The sequence below is a fragment of the Pelobates fuscus genome, chromosome 12 (assembly GCF_036172605.1).
Source record: "Pelobates fuscus isolate aPelFus1 chromosome 12, aPelFus1.pri, whole genome shotgun sequence".
Taxonomy (NCBI): Eukaryota; Metazoa; Chordata; class Amphibia; order Anura; family Pelobatidae; genus Pelobates; species Pelobates fuscus.
The window spans coordinates 69544516-69566923 of NC_086328.1; the positions used below are offsets into that span (position 1 = coordinate 69544516).

At 40.7% G+C, this 22408-nt stretch overlaps 1 protein-coding gene across 2 annotated transcripts in view; it reads left to right on the plus strand.

Moving 5' to 3' along the window:
- Positions 1-11564, plus strand: part of VRK3 (VRK serine/threonine kinase 3) — a 115720-nt gene extending 104156 nt beyond the window's left edge. For both annotated transcript variants that reach the window (XM_063437322.1, XM_063437323.1), the window contains exon 14: positions 10937-11564. The gene's annotated coding sequence lies outside the window, so the exon portion shown is untranslated. The remainder of the gene's footprint in view (positions 1-10936) is intronic.
- Positions 11565-22408: the final 10844 nt, after the last annotated feature.

Here is a 22408-nt window from a genome sequence, read left to right on the forward strand (position 1 = left end):
CACTATTTCTGGGATTACTGGGGTAAATAATGCAGTAGAGGTAAGGAAAGAAAAAAAAAGCCTTTGTATCACATCCATGCTGCAGCAATTCACTGTACCACAATGCCTTGAAACCGGTGTCTTTGGGCATCTAATGTACGTGCATGCTTAGAATCTTCTCCAGTATTGCTACACATATGCATGTGCTATATGTAACAAAAAAAGAGGAGGAATCGGTAGTGGAGAACTCCACCACCAATACCTAAGTAGGGTTACAGGAGATATAAGGGGCTTAACCCCGAATACAATAAGCACAGAAAAAGACAAGTGGAATATGTAACCAACTTGCATAGAGCAGGTGGGAACACAGATCCACTAGGGAATACCTCCTAAATTGGAACGTACCATAAATAGGAAAAACCTTTATTAGAAAAAATATATATAATAACACACCAGAATAATGTGTGAAACAAATGAAAACCAACACCTAGTAAAAAACTTTTGGCTGGATCTAATAGTAATCTTAGATAAAGTAGTGTAGTGGGAGCCCGTGATATTGTGAAGTACAATAATAGTACAACTGGAGATAAATCACTGGATATAGCCCATAGGAGCACAGTATAAATAACACGATTACTAAAGAATCAATCAAATGGACAGGGATAGTGTCTCACAGTGGTTGTGGTACCATAGAGAGGAGACAATATTTAGCAAAATGGGGTTTAGGTAGAGGCACAGTATCCTAAGGAAGCCTTAACACGTACAGGATCCAATAGCCTATAGTATAAACAGCGCTCTGGTACACAATAGGAGTAAGGAGTAAAGGTAAGCCCATTAATGAGTAACCGGCTAGAGCCCTGAAATACGTAAAATAGGGTAAATAGCCAAGACCTAATACACCCTAAGCTAACTGTTCTCAGGAAACCACTACTAGCTGCTGCGGCAGCCTAGCAAAAATCCCTCCCAATTGAATAGTAAGACGCCTGGATAGCGTCGAACACAGCCCAAGTTAAGTAAAAATCAAAGTGGAATTTAAATAGAAATCATAGCGTCGGCTATTTCGCTCGACGCGCGTTTCGGCGTGTAACAAACGCCTTTGTCAAGAGCAGCTGGCATACTCACAGGGGGCCGCTTATATAGGGGTGAGTGCCCGCCCATATGTGTAAAACCGCCAATAGGATTGCTAGATTGACGGAGATTGACGCGTGCGTCTTCCGGGTAATTAACCAATCATAGGCGGTGGGCGGGGTCATACTACGTCCGTACTTGTTACTAGTAAAAGGCAAGTACGGGCACCGAAAAGGGGTAAAAAAGGTGACTGTACGAATGCTGGTGATTAAGAGCCCAAAAGCAACAAAGTAATTAGTAGAAATTATTAGAAAACAGTGTTAATTCGGAATGATACTTAGGTATTCGTAGAGTCCTTACTAAAAGGGAATATTAGAAAAGAGAACACTGTAAATAAGCTTTCAACGAGACTCAATGACCAAACATATATCATCCAGGGGGAGCCTGGAGAATTAACAGTGATAGAGGTATAGTAGACAGTCACAAATAGTAGACATCCCAGAATAATAATCCAGGCCACAATTAAGAATGCCAGCATAAAGAAAATAAATCAAATAAAATAAAGGTATATTTGAATGTAATGTGTACGAAACAGAGATCATTACAGTAAAAATATGGCCATTTAAAGAGACAAGAAAAATAATAATAATAAAAGTGGTGAACATGTGGATAGTGAACGGTACCGTAACGGAAAATAGATCAATCAAATATAGGGAGAGAAGGAAAAACCTTCATTCAAACCCCTTGGGTTCAGAGTATTTAATTTATAAATCCATCTGCATTCTCTTTGACGTAGGATTTTGTCAAAATCGCCACGTCTTTGTTCTCGCTTTTGTGGCCTGTTCATTAGACGAGAACAAAGACGTGGCGATTTTGACAAAATCCTACGTCAAAGAGAATGCAGATGGATTTATAAATTAAATACTCTGAACCCAAGGGGTTTGAATGAAGGTTTTCCCTTCTCTCCCTATATTTGATTGATCTATTTTCCGTTACGGTACCGTTCACTATCCACATGTTCACCACTTTTATTATTATTATTTTTCTTGTCTCTTTAAATGGCCATATTTTTACTGTGATGATCTCTGTTTCGTACACATTACATTCAAATATACCTTTATTTTATTTGATTTATTTTCTTTATGCTGGCATTCTTAACTGTGGCCTGGATTATTATTCTGGGATGTCTACTATTTGTGACTGTCTACTATACCTCTATCACTGTTAATTCTCCAGGCTCCCCCTGGATGATATATGTTTGGTCATTGAGTCTCGTTGAAAGCTTATTTACAGTGTTCTCTTTTCTAATATTCCCTTTTAGTAAGGACTCTACGAATACCTAAGTATCATTCCGAATTAACACTGTTTTCTAATAATTTCTACTAATTACTTTGTTGCTTTTGGGCTCTTAATCACCAGCATTCGTACAGTCACCTTTTTTACCCCTTTTCGGTGCCCGTACTTGCCTTTTACTAGTAACAAGTACGGATGTAGTATGACCCCGCCCACCGCCTATGATTGGTTAATTACCCGGAAGACGCACGCGTCAATCTCCGTCAATCTAGCAATCCTATTGGCGGTTTTACACATATGGTAGGGCACTCACCCCTATATAAGCTGCCCCCTGTGAGTATGCCAGCTGCTCTTGACAAAGGCGTTTGTTACACGCCGAAACGCGCGTCGAGCGAAATAGCCGACGCTATGATTTCTATTTAAATTCCACTTTGATTTTTACTTAACTTGGGCTGTGTTCGACGCTATCCAGGCGTCTTACTATTCAATTGGGAGGGATTTTTGCTAGGCTGCCTCGAAGCAGCAGCTAGTAGTGGCTTCATCTAAGTGTTGCTTCTAAGTGTGTGTGTGGTTGGAGATATTCTGGAGAGTTTTACAGAAGCTTCAACTGTCTAATAGTTGTGCTAAGAGTTCTTTTTTACTGTTACAGGTAAGATTCATCTGTAGGAAAAGGTTACTGACTGCACAAGGTTTGATTTCCTGTTGGTAATTATAAGGCATTTGATTGGATTAGGTAGCTACTTGCTATTGATTGCTATTTAAATTAGCTATTGTTTGCTAATAAGCAGAGGCCTACCCAGGTGTTAAACATTCCTAGTGGGAGGTGATTTTAGGAGTATATAAGGGTAGTTGTCATTAGCTTGGCTAATAGAGCTTGGTTGCTTCATCTAAGTGTTGCTTCTAAGTGTGTGTGTGGTTGGAGATATTCTGGAGAGTTTTACAGAAGCTTCAACTGTCTAATAGTTGTGCTAAGAGTTCTTTTTTACTGTTACAGGTAAGATTCATCTGTAGGAAAAGGTTACTGACTGCACAAGGTTTGATTTCCTGTTGGTAATTATAAGGCATTTGATTGGATTAGGTAGCTACTTGCTATTGATTGCTATTTAAATTAGCTATTGTTTGCTAATAAGCAGAGGCCTACCCAGGTGTTAAACATTCCTAGTGGGAGGTGATTTTAGGAGTATATAAGGGTAGTTGTCATTAGCTTGGCTAATAGAGCTTGGTTGCTTCATCTAAGTGTTGCTTCTAAGTGTGTGTGTGGTTGGAGATATTCTGGAGAGTGTTGCTTCTAAGTGTGTGTGTGGTTGGAGATATTCTGGAGATAAACAGGAGGTAATCTGAGGTATCCAGGAGGACAAATAAAAAAAAAAAAAGGTAAAATTTGTTTGATTTAAATTATTCGCCTCATTGGAATGGCAGACTTAGTTCAGTGTAATAGTTGCTTTGCATTTGTTTCACGTTCCACTTTTTGGAAGTTTGGTTGTTGTCTAATCTGTAGACAGTTCTCTATCTTGCGGCAGGAGATTGTATTTTTGAAGTCTGAGATTTGTAAATTATCTGGTAAACAAATTCAGGCTGGACCTGCTGCAAAGCCATTGCCGCAGAGACATACTAGGAATGGCAGATGGATTACTGTAGGATCTGGTAGACTTGGAGTTGTGGATAAAAGGCATATTGCACAGTCTGTTGTTCTACATAATTCATTTTCTGCACTTTCAGAGTGTAGTGGTGTCCTGGAGATAGGCACTGAGGCTAGTGGTGTTGTGCAGAGAGGCACTGAGGCTAGTGGTGTTGTGCAGAGAGGCACTGAGGCTAGTGGTGTTGTGCAGAGAGGCACTGAGGCTAGTGGTGTTGTGCAGAGAGGCACTGAGGCTAGTGGTGTTGTGCAGAGAGGCACTGAGGCTAGTGGTGTTGTGCAGAGAGGCACTGAGGCTAGTGGTGTTGTGCAGAGAGGCACTGAGGCTAGTGGTGTTGTGCAGAGAGGCACTGAGGCTAGTGGTGTTGTGCAGAGAGGCACTGAGGCTAGTGGTGTTGTGCAGAGAGGCACTGAGGCTAGTGGTGTTGTGCAGAGAGGCACTGAGGCTAGTGGTGTTGTGCAGAGAGGCACTGAGGCTAGTGGTGTTGTGCAGAGAGGCACTGAGGCTAGTGGTGTTGTGCAGAGAGGAACTGAGGCTAGTGGTGTTGTGCAGAGAGGCACTGAGGCTAGTGGTGTTGTGCAGAGAGGCACTGAGGCTAGTGGTGTTGTGCAGAGAGGCACTGAGGCTAGTGGTGTTGTGCAGAGAGGCACTGAGGCTAGTGGTGTTGTGCAGAGAGGCACTGAGGCTAGTGGTGTTGTGCAGAGAGGCACTGAGGCTAGTGGTGTTGTGCAGAGAGGCACTGAGGCTAGTGGTGTTGTGCAGAGAGGCACTGAGGCTAGTGGTGTTGTGCAGAGAGGCACTGAGGCTAGTGGTGTTGTGCAGAGAGGCTTGAAGACTATGGTGAGGCCTAATAGAAAGCAGTTGTTGTTGGGGGATTCCATCATAAGAGGTGTGGAGATGGACAATGATGGTCTTGTGAGGTGTCTTCCCGGAGCTACTGCTCACAGAGACAGGAGACGTATCTGTAATATTGTTAAGCAAGCAAAGCAGGAAGGGGAATTGGATGTACTTGTCCATTTAGGGACAAATGACTTGGCTTGCAATGAGGTTTCAGAGGTTAAGGAAGTTTTTAGTGTTTTTGCCAATGATATACGGCAGGTTGCTTCCACACTGTCATTCTCTGAAGTTCTGCCTGTGCATAACACTCAGAACGACAGGCGGATGCGTATTAGGGACTTTAACTTGTGGCTTGGTGAATGGTGTCGGGAGCAAGGATTTGGCTTTATTGCTCATGGTAGCTCTGTTTGGAATGGAAATAAACTGTACAAAAAAGATGGTTTGCATCTTTCTCAAAAGGGAACAAATGTTCTCAGTGAGCAGTTCAGAGGTTTTGCTAGGATGTTTTTAAACTAGGAGGGGGGGGCAAAAGGGTGATAAAACATCAATCCAATTGTCCCCCAAAACAAGGACAGAAGGTGCCTGTAGCAAGTGTGTTAAAAAATGATAAGCTTAGAGTCATGTCTACAAATGCTCGCAGTTTAGGGAATAAGATACATGAACTTGTGGCAATAATGGCAACTGATAGTGTAGATTTAGTCGCTGTTACCGAGACATGGTATAATGAGAAAAATGACTGGGACATAGCAATACCAGGGTACTCTTTATATAGAAAAGACAGGGAAGGCAAGAAAGGGGGAGGGGTGGCCCTGTATGTAAAGGATAGCATAAAATCTAGCCTAATAAAGGTTAGTGAGGCAAACATAGAGTCCGTTTGGGTTACGTTAGAATTTGGTAATCACACAGTAACTCGTGTAGGTGTGATTTATAGGCCCCCAGGACAAATTGAAGAGTTAGATAATCTACTAGTTGAAGAAATAGCTAAAATGACAATGAAGGGGGAAGTTATCATCATGGGTGACTTTAATCTTCCTGATGTGAATTGGAAAACAAAAATAGCTACTTGTGCCAGGAGCACACATATTCTAAACTCCCTACTGGGATTGTCTCTAAAACAAGTCGTTGAGGAGCCAACTCGTAAAGAGGCCATACTAGATTTAGTGTTAACAAATGGAGATTTGGTATCAGATATTACTGTAGGTGAAAGTTTAGGATCCAGTGATCATCAGTCAGTGTGGTTTAATATAAGAACAGTGACTGAGTCACACCACACAAAAACAAAAGTTTTAGACTTTAGAAAAACAGACTTTTCTAAAATTAGAATATGTGTAAAGGAGTCATTATCAGACTGGAGCAATTTATATGGAGTCCAAAATAAATGGGATTATTTAAAAGTTGCACTACTGAAGGCAACAGAAAATTGCATTAGGCTTGTCAGTAAAAGCAAAAAATTCAAGAAACCACTGTGGTACTCCGCAGATGTGGCCAAAATAGTAAAAAACAAAAAGTTAGCATTTAGTAATTATAAAAAAAACCAGAGTGAGGAAGACAGAATGACCTATAAGATTAGGCAGAAAGAGGCTAAGCAAGTTATAAGAGCTTCCAAATCCCACACAGAAGAGAAAATAGCACAGTCAGTAAAAAAGGGGGACAAAACTTTTTTTAGATACATAAATGAGAAAAGAAAAGTAAAACAAGGATTAGTTAGATTAAAAACAAAAGAAGGAAGGTATGTAGATGAGGATAAAGGTCTAGCTGACTGCCTCAATGAATATTTTTGTTCGGTATTTACAGATGAAAATGAAGGAAAGGGACCTCTGTTAACAAAAAGGATAAATGAGTCATTTATTACACGTGAGTTTACAGAGGAAGAGGTTCTATTTCAACTGTCAAAAGTAAAGACAAATAAGTCAATGGGACCTGATGGAATACACCCAAAGCTATTAAAAGAGCTTAGTGGTGTACTAGCAAAACCATTAACAGATTTATTTAACCAATCATTGAAAACAGGAGTAGTCCCAGAAGATTGGAAGTTAGCGAATGTTGTGCCCATTCACAAGAAAGGTAATAGGGAGGAGTCGGGCAACTATAGGCCAGTAAGCCTTACTTCAGTAGTGGGGAAAGTGATGGAAACCATGTTAAAGGATAGGATTGTTGAACATCTAAAAACACATGGATTTCAAGACCAGAGACAACATGGGTTTACTTCAGGGAGATCATGCCAAACTAATCTTATTGATTTTTTTGATTGGGTAACTAAAATTATAGATCAGGGTGGTGCAGTAGACATTGCTTACTTAGATTTCAGTAAGGCTTTTGACACTGTTGCACATAGAAGGCTTATCAATAAACTACAATCTTTGAGTTTGGATTCGAATATTGTTGAATGGGTAAGGCAGTGGCTGAGTGACAGGCAACAGAGGGTTGTAGTCAATGGAGTATATTCGAAGCTTGGGCTTGTCACCAGTGGGGTACCTCAGGGATCTGTACTTGGACCCATTCTCTTTAATATTTTTATTAGTGATATTGCAGAAGGTCTTGATGGTAAGGTGTGTCTTTTTGCGGATGATACTAAGATATGTAACAGGGTTGATGTTCCAGGAGGGATAAGCCAAATGGAAAATGATTTAGGTAAACTAGAAAAATGGTCAGAGTTGTGGCAACTGACATTTAATGTGGATAAGTGCAAGATAATGCATCTTGGACGTAAAAACCCAAGGGTAGAGTACAAAATATTTGATAGAGTCCTAACCTCAACATCTGAGGAAAGGGATTTAGGGGTGATTATTTCTGATGACTTAAAGGTAGGCAGACAATGTAATAGAGCAGCAGGAAATGCTAGCAGAATGCTTGGTTGTATAGGGAGAGGTATTAGCAGTAGAAAGAGGGAAGTGCTCATGCCATTGTACAGAACACTGGTGAGACCTCACTTGGAGTACTGTACACAGTACTGGAGACCCTATCTTCAGAAGGATATTGATACCTTAGAGAGAGTTCAAAGAAGGGCTACTAAACTGGTTCATGGATTGCAGGATAAAACTTACCAGGAAAGGTTGAAGGATCTTAACATGTATAGCTTGGAGGAAAGACGAGACAGGGGGGATATGATAGAAACATTTAAATACATAAAGGGAATCAACACAGTAAAGGAGGAGACTATATTTAAAAGAAGAAAAACTACCACAACAAGAGGACATAGTCTTAAATTAGAGGGACAAAGGTTTAAAAATAATACCAGGAAGTATTACTTTACTGAGAGGGTAGTGGATGCATGGAATAGCCTTCCAGCTGAAGTGGTAGAGGTTAACACAGTAAAGGAGTTTAAGCATGCGTGGGATAGGCATAAGGCTATCCTAACTATAAGATAAGGCCAGGGACTAATGAAAGTATTTAGAAAACTGGGCAGACTAGATGGGCCGAATGGTTCTTATCTGCCGTCACATTCTATGTTTCTATGTTTCCTGAGAACAGTTAGCTTAGGGTGTATTAGGTCTTGGCTATTTACCCTATTTTACGTATTTCAGGGCTCCAGCCGGTTACTCATTAATGGGCTTACCTTTACTCCTTACTCCTATTGTGTACCAGAGCGCTGTTTATACTATAGGCTATTGGATCCTGTACGTGTTAAGGCTTCCTTAGGATACTGTGCCTCTACCTAAACCCCATTTTGCTAAATATTGTCTCCTCTCTATGGTACCACAACCACTGTGAGACACTATCCCTGTCCATTTGATTGATTCTTTAGTAATCGTGTTATTTATACTGTGCTCCTATGGGCTATATCCAGTGATTTATCTCCAGTTGTACTATTATTGTACTTCACAATATCACGGGCTCCCACTACACTATTTTTATTATTATTATTATTGCCATTTATATAGCGCCAACAGATTCCGTAGCGCTTTACAATATTATGAGAGGGGGATTTAACTATAAATAGGACAATTACAAATAAACTTACAGGAACAATAGGTTGAAGAGGACCCTGCTCAAACGAGCTTACATTCTATAGGAGGTGGGGTGTAAAACACATTAGGACAGGAATTTACAATCAAATAAGGTGGGCTGCCCTTTAGGAGAGGGCAAGAGACAGGTATGTGAGGTAAGGGTTAGTCTTGGAGGCCATAAGCTTTCCTAAAGAGATGGGTTTTAAGGAACTTCTTAAAAGATGCAAGACTAGGGGAGAGTCTGATGGCGGTAGGCAGGCTATTCCATAGGAAGGGAGCCGCCCGCGAGAAGTCCTGCAAGCGCGAGTTGGCCGTACGAGTGCGGACAACGGACAGGAGGTGGTCACAGGCAGAACGGAGAGACCGAGAAGGGACATACCTATGGATCTGTGAGGAGATATAAGAGGGGCTAGAGTTGTTCAGTGCTTTATAGGTGTGAGTTAGTACCTTGAATTGACTCCTATAGCATACAGGAAGCCAATGTAAGGACTGGCAGAGGGGTGAGGTGTGAGAGAAACGACTAGAGAGGAAAATCAATCTAGCAGCAGCATTCATTACGGACTGTAAGGGTGCAGTACGGCTATTGGGGAGACCAATCAGGAGAGGGTTACAATAATCCATGCGGGAAATTACTAGAGCATGGACAAGCTCCTTGGTAGTATCTGGTGCAAGAAAGGGGCGGATGCGGGCTATGTTTTTAAGATGGAATCTACAGGATTTGGCAACATGCTGGATGTGAGGCTCAAAGGTGAGACCAGAGTCAAGTATGACGCCAAGACAGCGCGCTTGCAGGGATGGACTGATGTTGGTACCACAAACTTGGAGGGAGAGCGAAAGAGGAGGATCAGTATTAGGAGGAGGAAAGACAAGGAGCTCAGTTTTTGAGAGATTGAGTTTCAATCTTTATCTAAGATTACTATTAGATCCAGCCAAAAGTTTTTTACTAGGTGTTGGTTTTCATTTGTTTCACACATTATTCTGGTGTGTTATTATATATATTTTTTCTAATAAAGGTTTTTCCTATTTATGTGATGTTCCAATTTAGGAGGTATTCCCTAGTGGATCTGTGTTCCCACCTGCTCTATGCAAGTTGGTTACATATTCCACTTGTCTTTTTTTTTATGTGCTATATGTACATCACCGCAAAAGTTAAAGGAGCACTATAATGTCAGAAATACCAACATGTATTCCACAACACTATAGTCCTGAAGTTGCTCTTTAGGTGATTGGCCCTGCTCCAATCACAATGAAAAGGTGATTTTACTCAACTTTTCTTCCATGCGCCACTGGTCTCGCCACAGCTGGCCCTACCTCCATGACTGAGATCGTCCAATCCAATTATTTCCCATAGGAATGCATGTGTGGCAAAATGCTGTACTACACGAAATCAGCATCTCCTTATAGAGATGCATTGAATCAATGCAGAGCATGAAGACACTGAATTTAGGTGCTACACACTGTGCAGGACTGGATTAAGAAGAACTTCTAGCAGCCGTCTAGTGTTACTATGCACCAATATAAACACTGCCTTTTCTGTGAAAAGGCAGCGTTTACATTCAAAAGCCTGCAGGGGCAGGCTATAGACACCAGAACAACTACAGTAAGCTGTAGTGATTCTGGTGATGATAGTGTCCACTTGATTAGTTTACATACTTTCCAGTGCAAAGCTTCCTTAAGACACAGCATGATATTGTCAAACAGAACCAATGTTTCTCATAGAAAAGAAGCATTGAATTCAGTTTTGATCCAATAATGATGCTAAGGTAATTTTTAAGAAACCTGTTCAAGAGTACTGAGTTTCTCATAGATCCCTGCTCACAAAAAAATTCTGCTTTATGGGATATGTAGTTCAGCACTCCGCAGCAGAAAACGGGGAAGGAGCTACTCAAAGTGGGCCTTGTTTGGAATGCACATGCTATACAAGTACATACATAGCTAAGGGGGTGCACGTGCCTGCACCTGCAAATCTCTTGAATTATAAGTCTGAAAAAGGGCACACAGGGGCAGGGGATCTTCTTGCACCGTGACATATGCTAGGAGTATGCAATAATATAATGCCTTGCATGTATAAATAAATATAGGACCAATGTACTTTTTTGATTAACACAATCTGTTAAATTAAAATTATATATACACAGTAGTTTAACGTGCTGTTTTTTGTTTTTTATTCTGCAGATCTCATCAACATTTGACTTAAATTTGAATCTTTATTTTGTCTGAAGAAGATTTAATGGATAACATAAATCATACTGTGAACTGATGTTACTACTGCAGTTTTTTTTACTGAATATGTAATGTTTTTACTGGTTTTTAATCTGTTGTATTTGTTTTAAATTCATTTAATTATAGCACTGGAGTTTTGAGCAGTCTCCTCAGCCGCCTAACATCTTAAACCTAAATTGCAGTATCACATCGGTGTCTGATACTGCAAAATAATCCCCATGTAATTATTGAAAGGTTCAGTTCAAATCACAATATTATAATTACCTTTCTGTCTGTATACATAAAGCATGAAGATTATTTGTCCTGAGTGACTTATACCCACTAGCTTTCTACTGGCTGTGATAATATGAAACATTACTGACTACTGAAAGCAGCTGCAGTGTAATGAAAGCGTTGTTATAGAGGTAGAGTATAAAATCGTCCAATTCAAATACCTTTTAATCCTTATTTGGACACATTTATTCACCTGGGGTGAACCTGTGAACCTGTGGAGTCTCATTTATTGAATAAGACTCCACAGGTAAATCCTGGACTGATCGACCTATCCGGATATGGATTAATTAGAAGAATAGTCAAAAAGGTTTGGGTTCGTATTTATGCAATTAAAATATATTATAATATTATATAATATATTATATTAACAGTAAAATGGATCATACTCCAATGAGTCCCACCTTGCTGCACAGGAATTTGCAGTCAAATAGTGAACAATTACATTCTGTGAAGTGTGTATATATAGAGAGCTATTTTTTTAAAAAGACTATTAAACTGATTGATAGGTAGGTTTTTAGGTTTGTGTGTGTAAATCAAGCTTTATTTTTAGTCTGCCATCCTTAAGTTTTATGTTGCTATCACTGAGCCTCGAGACAAAAATAATCCTTCTATTAGTGGAGATTATTGTGTAATTTAAAGGACGATGCCAACCACTATAGCACTCTATCCCCCTGTTGTGATATTCAAACAATTTTAGAACAATTTAACTTCTTATCTGGGGTCCAACGGATCCTTCTGTTCGCCTCAACTACATGCCAGGGAGCCAGGAGCTTTAACTGAAGAGCTTCCATTAGCTCTTTTGAGTTAAGCCACTGGGTTTAGCTCAGAATGCTTATAGCTCTCACTGAGTTAGTGGAGGCAGGAGCTCACCTTTCAAATCTTAAGTAAGACATCAAACTGTTCTAAAGGGAACTGTAGTGGTTATGCTGCATGGAATGTTCCTTTAAACCACATAGTAATTTGCTTTTACTCAGTTTAAATGTGATTTTATTTGTTTACATTACCCTTTACATTAATAAAAAGGTGATCTAACCAATGTACTTTTTTTGCCGTCTTTTGGGTTTGCTGGAAAATATTTAGAAATGCAGTGTTCATAATGTTGTTCTAATTGTTTCAGGGTAGTTTTGGTGAACCTAACACTTTGCATCCTGATTTCCCATAAATAAGCAGCAGTATCATGCATCTAATCTATATTATACTATGATAAAAAATAAATAAAAAAACCTTCTATAGCCTGGTGAAAGCTTTACATTTATTTATCTGCATTGAAAATAACTTGAGAATGTTCTAGCTACTCATACTTACATGGTTACATAGTGGTATAGGCTGAGAAAAATAATCAAATCCATGTACTTCAACTTGTCACACATTTCTGTATCCACAGTTGATCTACAAGAAGGCGAAAAAAACATTTTTTTGCCACAAAATTGGCAAAAAGGGCAACTTCACACCTTAGTGAAAGTCTCATTTCTCCATTGATTAACAAACTGTTTCCCCAAGTATTAACTATAATATACTATATATACACATTTACACTAAATAAGACTCCACAGGTAAATTTTGGATGATCAATTAGTTTGTGTAGATTAAAATTAATTTTGTTTGTACCAGCTGAAAAGCTTTAATGCATATGTCTAGTGGTTAGCTAGCATTGACTTGGATTGTATCCCTTATAACACCAACTGACATACATTCTTAGCATAGATAAGAGAGTTTCAGTTGGTATAATAGAATAGTGAAACAAACTAATGTTATCACCGTTTGTTCTTTCCACCTTCCAATCACATTTTATACCTCCTGTATAAAAAAAAAATTAAAAAAAAATGATGGGCACACCCAGAACATGCATTTTTCAGCAGAGGTGCTACTGTAAAGACAAAAATATATATAACATTCAGATTAAACAACAGCACATACAAAATATAGTTTTTATCTTATAAGGTTACTTAAATAAACACTATAGTGTTAGTAGAAAAAAAATCTGTATTTTTTTTTTATATTTCTTTATTCAAATTTTTTTTAATAAATACAATCATATTACAAACAATTCACATTACGTAACAATTAATCTCTCAATATATTATAATTTCAAAGTGCATAAAACTCCATGGCAATCAGAGACTCTTTATGATTAAGTATTCCATAGAGTTTGCATATATTATCTATTTTCTATTACATTTTATTCAAAAATCAAAGGACCAATTGAATGCGCCCTAACACACGTCATTCTCAACATTCATACATTCTGAGTGGGTGGGTTGTCTACTAATTATCCTAAACAGATCTCTAGTTAGGTAAATTATGCTTATTCTGTAAGTAATTTACACAGGGTAGTATCGTATAAATCTTTTTTCCTTCATGATAAAGTGGAATAACCTAAAAGGTCTTTTTCCATACTTAGTTGAAATTTGATTTGGTTAATTAGATGAATTCTTTGGTATGGTAATGATGATCTCCAATTTCTCGCAATGATAATCTTAACAGCTATAAAGCAATTTACCATTGACCATTGTTCTAGTTTATCTAAATCATTTGCCATTTGGCTTATCCCTCCTGGAACATCAACCCTGTTACATATCCTTGTATCATCAGCAAAAAGACATACCTTGCCATCAAGACCTTCTGCAATATCACTAATACAAATATTAAAAGAGAATTTATTACAGATCCCTGAGGTACCCCACAGGTGACAAGACCATACTTCGAATATACTCCATTGACTTCAGCCCTCTGCTGCCTGTCACTCAGCCACTGCCTTACCAATCAACAATATTGGAATCCAAACTTAAAGATTGCAGTTTATTGATAAGCCTTCTATGTGCAACAGTGACAAAAGCTTAAAAATGACAACTTGAAAATGAAAAAACAGTGTGGACCAGATCAAATCCCAGAAATGTTGCCAAAGCTCAGTGCTCCGGCAATTGCTAAACTAGTCAACACCCTAATCAATGAATCCCTGGTGTCTGGATACATTTAAAAACTTTGAAAGTAGTACTTATCCACAAGGTAAGCAGGGGAATTTAGTTTTTATTTAATGGTATACATAGGGTGGACCATGCATGGGTCAAGCATAATGTCAACCTGTGAATAAGGGGTGTATAAGCGAATAAACATGTGGGTTTTTGGTGCGTGCCCAATAGGAGTGATAAGGCAGAGTAATACCTTGATCGATTGAACTAACCTGTCAAGATAAACGTAGAAGCAATGAAGGACCACTTACCTGTGACATGAATAATATTAATGAACGGAGAGACTTGGTGACAGCAATCGATGGGAGACCACTAAGAGTCCAACTTGAAATACCTTATTAAATGCTGGAGGAATACCGTGTACATGGAAAAGCTGGAATTTGTCAGATACGTGCTAAGGTAGCCCAAGGGCGAAGGTAAAATTGTTGTAAACATGAGTGATGAACCAACATATACCTTGCAAACAATTGAGGGGTTAATACAGAAAAACAAAAGAAAGTTACCTATAGACATGTGCAATTCGTTTCGTTCCAAATATGAATTCGGACGAATTTTGCCGAAGTGCCAAATTGCCGAGGTCCCGAATTTCCAAAGTTCCGAAGCACAGTATTGCCTCAGTACTAATATACTTACCCAGTGAAAGAAGAATGTTACATTGTATGCAATTTTAAATAAAAAGTATACAAACATAGCCAGGATTCAGCTGTAAGCATTTGCAACACTTACAACAATCAAGTAACATACATACATATAAAGTGTAAGTTACTTGGCCAGTCAATGTAATGACAGGAATGAATAAGTAGATAACTTCCTAATTCCCACGGTATTCGGGAGCTATCTACTAAAAGATTACTTAGTATTAGTAAATTCTGCCCCTACTCGCTATACCGCCTGTGGCCTGTGGCTGCTCACTGTTAAAAAAAAAACAAACAAAAGGTCTGTTGCCCCCCCTGGCCCCCACCCCTGAGCGGCGGGTGGGGGCCCTAATGTTAAATAATGGGGGGACACCTATTGTCCTCCCCCCGGGCCCCCACCCCTGAGCGGCGGGTGGGGCACTAAATCAGAATAAGGGGGGGGGACCTAATGTCCTCCCCCACCCCTGAGCGGTGGGTGGGGGCCCTACAGTAAAATAAGTGGGGGGGACCTAATGTCCTCCACCCTGGTCCCCACCCCTGAGCGGGGGGTGGAGGCCCTAAATACTAATAGGGGGGGCCTAATGTCCTCACCCCAAATTTTTTTTATCCCTGCCTACCCCCCTCACCCTAAAAATAATGAGGGGGGGGACCATTTAACTAAGTACCTGAAAAAAAAAAATAAAAAATAAACTTACCATTTGATGTTTTCTTTCTTCTAAAATCTTTCAGCCCCAAAAAAGGCCAAAGAAAAATCCATAATAACCGACGCAATAAAAAAAAAAAAACAAGCGCAAAAAAAAAAATCCATCTTCACCCATGGAAGGCTCCGCGCAGACTGAGCTGTGCAGGGCGGGGGAAGGCTTATAAAGCCTTGCTCCGTCCTGCAATTAGGCTCAGAGCACTCTGATTGGTGGGTTTAAGCCATCCAATCAGAGTGCTCTGACAGGTAAATGAAGAGACTGACAGGTAAGTCTCTACATTTACCTGTCACAGAGCACTCTGATTGGTTTAGCTTGGAATCCAACCAATCATAGTGGTCTGAGTCATTTTACACAGCGTGGTAAAGTTCTTTGGAATTTTCCCACGCTGTGTAATTGTACTCATAACTCTCAGATCAGTTACTCGCGCGTCTCGGGTGGAGGCTCGGGAGGGGGGACCCTATTTTTTTTTTTTTTTTAGAACAGTGAGCAGTCACAGGCTGCTCACTGTTTACTAGACATGCCCCTACTCGCGGTATAGCGAGTAGGGGCAACATTTACTAACACTAAGTAATTTTTACTTAGTATTAGTAAATTTGGCTGAAAGACCAATTTAGGTCTTTCAGCCTTTTGGTAGATAACTCCCTAATATCGTGGGAATTAGGGAGTTATCTACTAAGCGGCTGCAATAGAGGTGCCGAAGTCCCGAAATTCCGAAATGTCGAAGTTCCGAAATTCCAAAGTGCCGACGTTCTGAAGTGTTGAAGTGCCGAATTGCGAAAATTCTGAATTTCGGAATGCCGAACCGAAAATATTCCCCATGCACATGCCTAGTTACTTGCGCTCTCCCCTAAATCCCTATGCAATTTTTAAAAAGGAGGTCATTTAGTTACTCCAATGGCCATTGGAAGGAATGCCTGCCTGCCAACGTCAAGGCAGACCCCCCTAGGCGGGTCCTACACTGACCTTTCACCTTGCTTCCTTGAGCTTCTGGCAAATATATCTCTAATGAGACAGAGAGGGGTATTTTTTATATACACCCCTATATACTTATTAACCCTTAATAGGGAACACATGGGATGGGCTGCGGCATTGTAACAAAGCTGTGTGATACAAAAAGTGAATACAAATACAAAAAGATAAGTCCTGTGCTCACTCCCATCACTCCTGGGTGGCAGCAACGACCACAGTACACATCAGCTGCAATGCATACAGTAAAAAACAAAAGAAAAAAGTTACCTGCGCTCTCTCCTAAATGCCTATGCATATTTAAACAAATGGAGGTTGTAGCGCAATGGACTTTGCTACTGTCCACCTTTTATACTAAAGGCTGTCCATAACCCTTTTGTTGCTTTATTTTATTGGAATTGCAACTGTTCGTTACTTGTAGGAACAAGTAACAAGTTATCATTTTATTCCATTCGTCTGGTTGTTCGGCAATATCCCTCTGTTCATCTATTTCTACTATATAATTCAGCAAACAAACTAAATACCGAACAACCATGCCACCCATGCGAGGAGCGTGGAACCAATTAACCTCCCCAACCTGGTTTATACTCTCTGATTGCAAACACACAAACAACCTGGGTGATCTCCTAGGTGGCCGCCATTCGTCATACGAACACGTGGCGGCAGCCATCTTAGCATACGAATTATACCAGCGGTGTTTGGTCGTCGAGTGTCTGGAACCCAAATCTTTTTGTATTTGTATTTACTTTGTATCACACAGCCTGGTTACAATGCTGCTACCCATCCCATGTGTTCCCTATTAAGGGTTAATAAGTAAAGGGGTGTATATAAAAAATACCCCTTTCTGTCTCATTAGAGATATCTTTGCCAGAAGCTCAAGGAAGCAGGCTGAAGGGTCAGTGTTAGGACCCGCTTAGGGGGGTCTGCCTTGACGTTGGCAGGCGGGCATCCCTCCAATGGCCATTGGAGCAACTAAATGACCTCCATTTGTCTAAATATACATAGGGATTAAGGAGAAAGCGCAAGTAACATTTTCTTTTCTTTGGTTTTTACTATATATTGGGGCTGATGTGTGTTGTAGTCCTTGCTGCTTAAGCGCAGGACTTCTCTTTTTGTATTTGTATTTACTTTGTATCACACAGCCTGGTTAAAATGCTGCTACCCATCCCATGTGTTCCCTATTAAGGGTTAATAAGTAAAGGGGTGTATATAAAAAATACCCCTTTCTGTCTCATTAGAGATATCTTTGCCAGAAGCTCAAGGAAGCAGGCTGAAGGGTCAGTGTTAGGACCCGCTTAGGGGGGTCTGCCTTGACGTTGGCAGGCGGGCATCCCTCCAATGGCCATTGGAGCAACTAAATGACCTCCATTTGTCTAAATATACATAGGGATTAAGGAGAAAGCGCAAGTAACATTTTCTTTTCTTTGGTTTTTACTATATATTGGGGCTGATGTGTGTTGTAGTCCTTGCTGCTTAAGCACAGGACTTCTCTTTTTGTATTTGTATTTACTTTGTATCACACAGCCTGGTTACAATGCTGCTACCCATCCCATGTGTTCCCTATTAAGGGTTAATAAGTAAAGGGGTGTATATAAAAAATACCCCTTTCTGTCTCATTAGAGATATCTTTGCCAGAAGCTCAAGGAAGCAGGCTGAAGGGTCAGTGTTAGGACCCGCTTAGGGGGGTCTGCCTTGACGTTGGCAGGCGGGCATCCCTCCAATGGCCATTGGAGCAACTAAATGACCTCCATTTGTCTAAATATACATAGGGATTAAGGAGAAAGCGCAAGTAACATTTTCTTTTCTTTGGTTTTTACTATATATTGGGGCTGATGTGTGTTGTAGTCCTTGCTGCTTAAGCGCAGGACTTCTCTTTTTGTATTTGTATTTACTTTGTATCACACAGCCTGGTTACAATGCTGCTACCCATCCCATGTGTTCCCTATTAAGGGTTAATAAGTAAAGGGGTGTATATAAAAAATACCCCTTTCTGTCTCATTAGAGATATCTTTGCCAGAAGCTCAAGGAAGCAGGCTGAAGGGTCAGTGTTAGGACCCGCTTAGGGGGGTCTGCCTTGACGTTGGCAGGCGGGCATCCCTCCAATGGCCATTGGAGCAACTAAATGACCTCCATTTGTCTAAATATACATAGGGATTAAGGAGAAAGCGCAAGTAACATTTTCTTTTCTTTGGTTTTTACCAAATCGGACACTGAACGGCACGAACACTGTAGAGACTTCCATCTTCGTATAAGTTCGTGAAAACTCAAGGGAACAGAGCGGCATTCGGTAGAAAGGATTACACTAACGAAAGGAATTGCACGAACTAAGACACGAACCTTAATTTTATGTATTTTCTTGCATTTCAACTTCCCGAACAGAGACCGACCGCACAGCCCAAACCCATGGAACTATTCTCAGCTTACACCTCGAGTGTGGTCGGTAAAGTAAGACCTCCATGAAACTTTCGAACCCCTGAATTGATCTGGGTGATTTTTCAGTATGTTGCTCCCCCAGATCGGGGCTATCAGAGGATGTTGGAATTATGAGTGTATGACATGAGTGTAATTAACTCAATTATCTCCTGAGCAGAGTGGAGGGATTGTGTGTAATATTGTAATACTTCCTATGGTTTAGGAGTGGAACTCAACTGCAGAATTATAATTAGGAGAACCCTTAGGTTTTTGATAGAATAATTAGGAGAAATAGAATAATTCTTAAAGAAGGTTTATTTAATAGTGGATTGATGAGAACAGTTGATTGATGAGAACAGTAATTTAAAGAACACAACATGAAGATAATTTGAGTTCGATGAGAAGGGTTCCTGTAGCCTTAAGGAACACGATATGTAGAAAGTTTGAAGAGAATAGTTCCTGTAGCTTTAAGGGAACAACATGAAGATAGTTTGATGAGAAGAGTTCCTGTAGCTTTAAGGAATACAATATAGATGTTTGATGAGAAGAGTTCCTGTAGCTTTAAGGAACGAGACATGCAGATGTAGGAATGCGATGAGTTCCTGTAGCCTTAAGCAATATAATATGAAGATAGTTTGATGAGAGAGTTCCTGTAGCTTTAAGGAATACAATATGAATATAGTTTGATGAAAGAGTTCCTGTAGCTTTAAGGAGCACAATATGGAGATAGGTTGTTGAGAGAGTTCCTGTGGCTTTAAGGAACTCGAGTATAATTTTAGTGACTTATTTTATATGGAAAGTTCATAAGACAAATCCATGTGAATAAGTTCATGTAGTAAATAAAATAATAACTTCCAATTAACTTCAGTAATAAGACACGTAGTAAAAACTGAAGTGCCAAAGGAACGGTAATCATCCAACAATATAACTTGCATTTATGATGATAAGCTTTACGAAGCAGAGAGTATCCAAAGGTAATCCAAGTCAATTGGAAGGAGAATGGAGATCAGTGGTCACAACAATCCAGGTTCGGTACACATAATTTGTAGAAAGAGAGAGCTTGTTTGTAGCCGGTCTGATTGATCAGGAAGCTTCAAAATAATCAAGCGCTTTGGATCTGGCGCAGTTCCTCTAAGTAGCGTGAGGAAGCCGCATCAGAGGAGGCGTGTCAATAGTCTGTGAACCCAGAAGTGTCGGATCGTGGCGAAGCCGCTAGTTAAGTTTTGACAAATGTATGGGAGTGCCTTATGACCTGACTGTGTTTATTGGTTGTTGTATAGTTTTATCTGTGCCCCACAAGGTCCACCTGGGTGGTAACCTTTGGGGCAAAACCTGCGTAAAAGGCCAGCCTGGCCATTAGAGGATGAGTTCTGCTCCTAATATTGAGTGTCGTCCAGTTATTAGGAAGGGTAATGGGATATTCTTGTATCATTTTGCCTGCCGTTCTGAAGTATCCTGTATGTTCCTGTGCAGGGCCGGACTGGGAACAGAAAGCAGCCCTGGAAAAAAATAATTCCAGCCCTCTAATTCATTGTGTCACATAGTATGGTTGTATTGTTTATATGTATGTGCTTTGGAAGAATTTTGTCTTATGTGCAGCCCCTCGCTCCAAATGATCCATGGGTGTTACAGTGCTGTAACACCCACCCTCCAGGCCGCCCCTGTCTGTTGTGATTGGCTCTGCTTGGGGACAATTCTTTAAGCAGGGAAATACTCCATGCCGATATCAGCATATTGGCATCAGTGTGTCAATTGTATAATTTCAGCATATATATTAAAGGATGTTCCACACTAATAAACCACACTAGTTCAATGGCACACACTGACTTCAGAAAAGCTCACTGACACACACTCGCTCCCTACGGACAGGTTCACTGACACAAACAAGCTCACTACAGACAAGCTCACCGATACACACAAATGCTCTCTGACTCATGCACAAGTTCACTACAGACAAGCTTACTGCTGCACACAAGTTCACTGACAAACATTCACTCAAGCACACTACAGATTAACGCAGTGGCAAACACAAGCTGACTACAGGCAAGCTCAACACACACACAACCTCTCTGACCCACACAAGCTCACTAATGACAAACACAGAAGCTCTCTGACCCACACAAGCAAGCTCACTAAAGACAAGCTCCCTGCACCATACACAAACTCACAACTGTCAAACTTACTGGCGCACACACACAAGCTTATTACAGCCAAGCTCACTGATATACACAAGCACACTACATGCTCACTGACAAACACAAGCACACTACAAGCTCACTGACACACACAAGCTCACTACAAGCTCACTCACACACAAGCACACTACGAGCTCACTGACACACACACAAGCACACTGATACACACAAGCTTACTACAAGCTCACTGATACACACTACAAGCTCACTGATACACACTACAAGCTCACTGATAGCCACATGCACACTTCAAGCTCACTGATAGCCACAAGCACACTACAAGCTCACTGATAGCCACAAGCACACTACAAGCTCACTGATAGCCACAAGCACACTACAAGCTCACTGATACACACATGCACACTACAAGCTCACTGAGAGCCACAAGCTTACTACAAGCTCACTGATACACACTACAAGGTCACTGATAGCCACATGCACAATGACAAACAGTTGCACACTACATACATGCTCTCTCTTTCTCTCTCACACTCACACTCTCTCTCTCTCTCTCACACACACACTCTCTCTCACACACTCTCTCTCTCTCACACATACTCTGTCTCTCACACAGACTCTCTCACACACTCTCTCTCTCTCTCACACACACTCTCTCTCTCACACACACTCTCTCTCTCACACACAATCTCTCTCTCTGTCTCTGTCTCTCACACACTCTCTCTCACACACACTCTCTGTCTCTCACACACACACTCTCTGTCTCTCACACACTCTCTCTCTCACACTCACTCTCTCTCTCACACACACACACACACTCTCTCTCTCTGTCTATCACACACACTCTCTGTCTCTCACACACTCTCTCTCACACTTTCTCTCTCTCTCTGTTTCAGTATCAATCTTACATTTACCTGTCCCTGGCAGTGTGGATGATTCTAAGTTCAGTGTGAGGATCCTTCATGAGGTGCTTCCTCTTCCTGCACTTCCTTTTCCTGTGTGAAAGTTTACCAGGCTGAGGTTGGTGGGCGGAGCTCCAGTGCGGGGGCTGGATCCTTACTAGACAGGCCATGCAGAAGAGCTGGCAATGTGAGAGAGACTCTCACTCCTCCCTGCTGCATCTGGCTGCCACCTCTGACTGTGTTGCAGGCACCTCGGTAATTGTCTGCCCCAGCCTCCAAACAAAACCTCACAGGAGGGAAAAATGTGTCAAATGCTGCACTGCCGGCCCCAAGTCCACCGGCCCACCGGGAATTTCCCCGGTATCCCGGTGGGCCAGTCCAGCTCTGTTCCTGTGTAGCTGTTGGAGTAACCA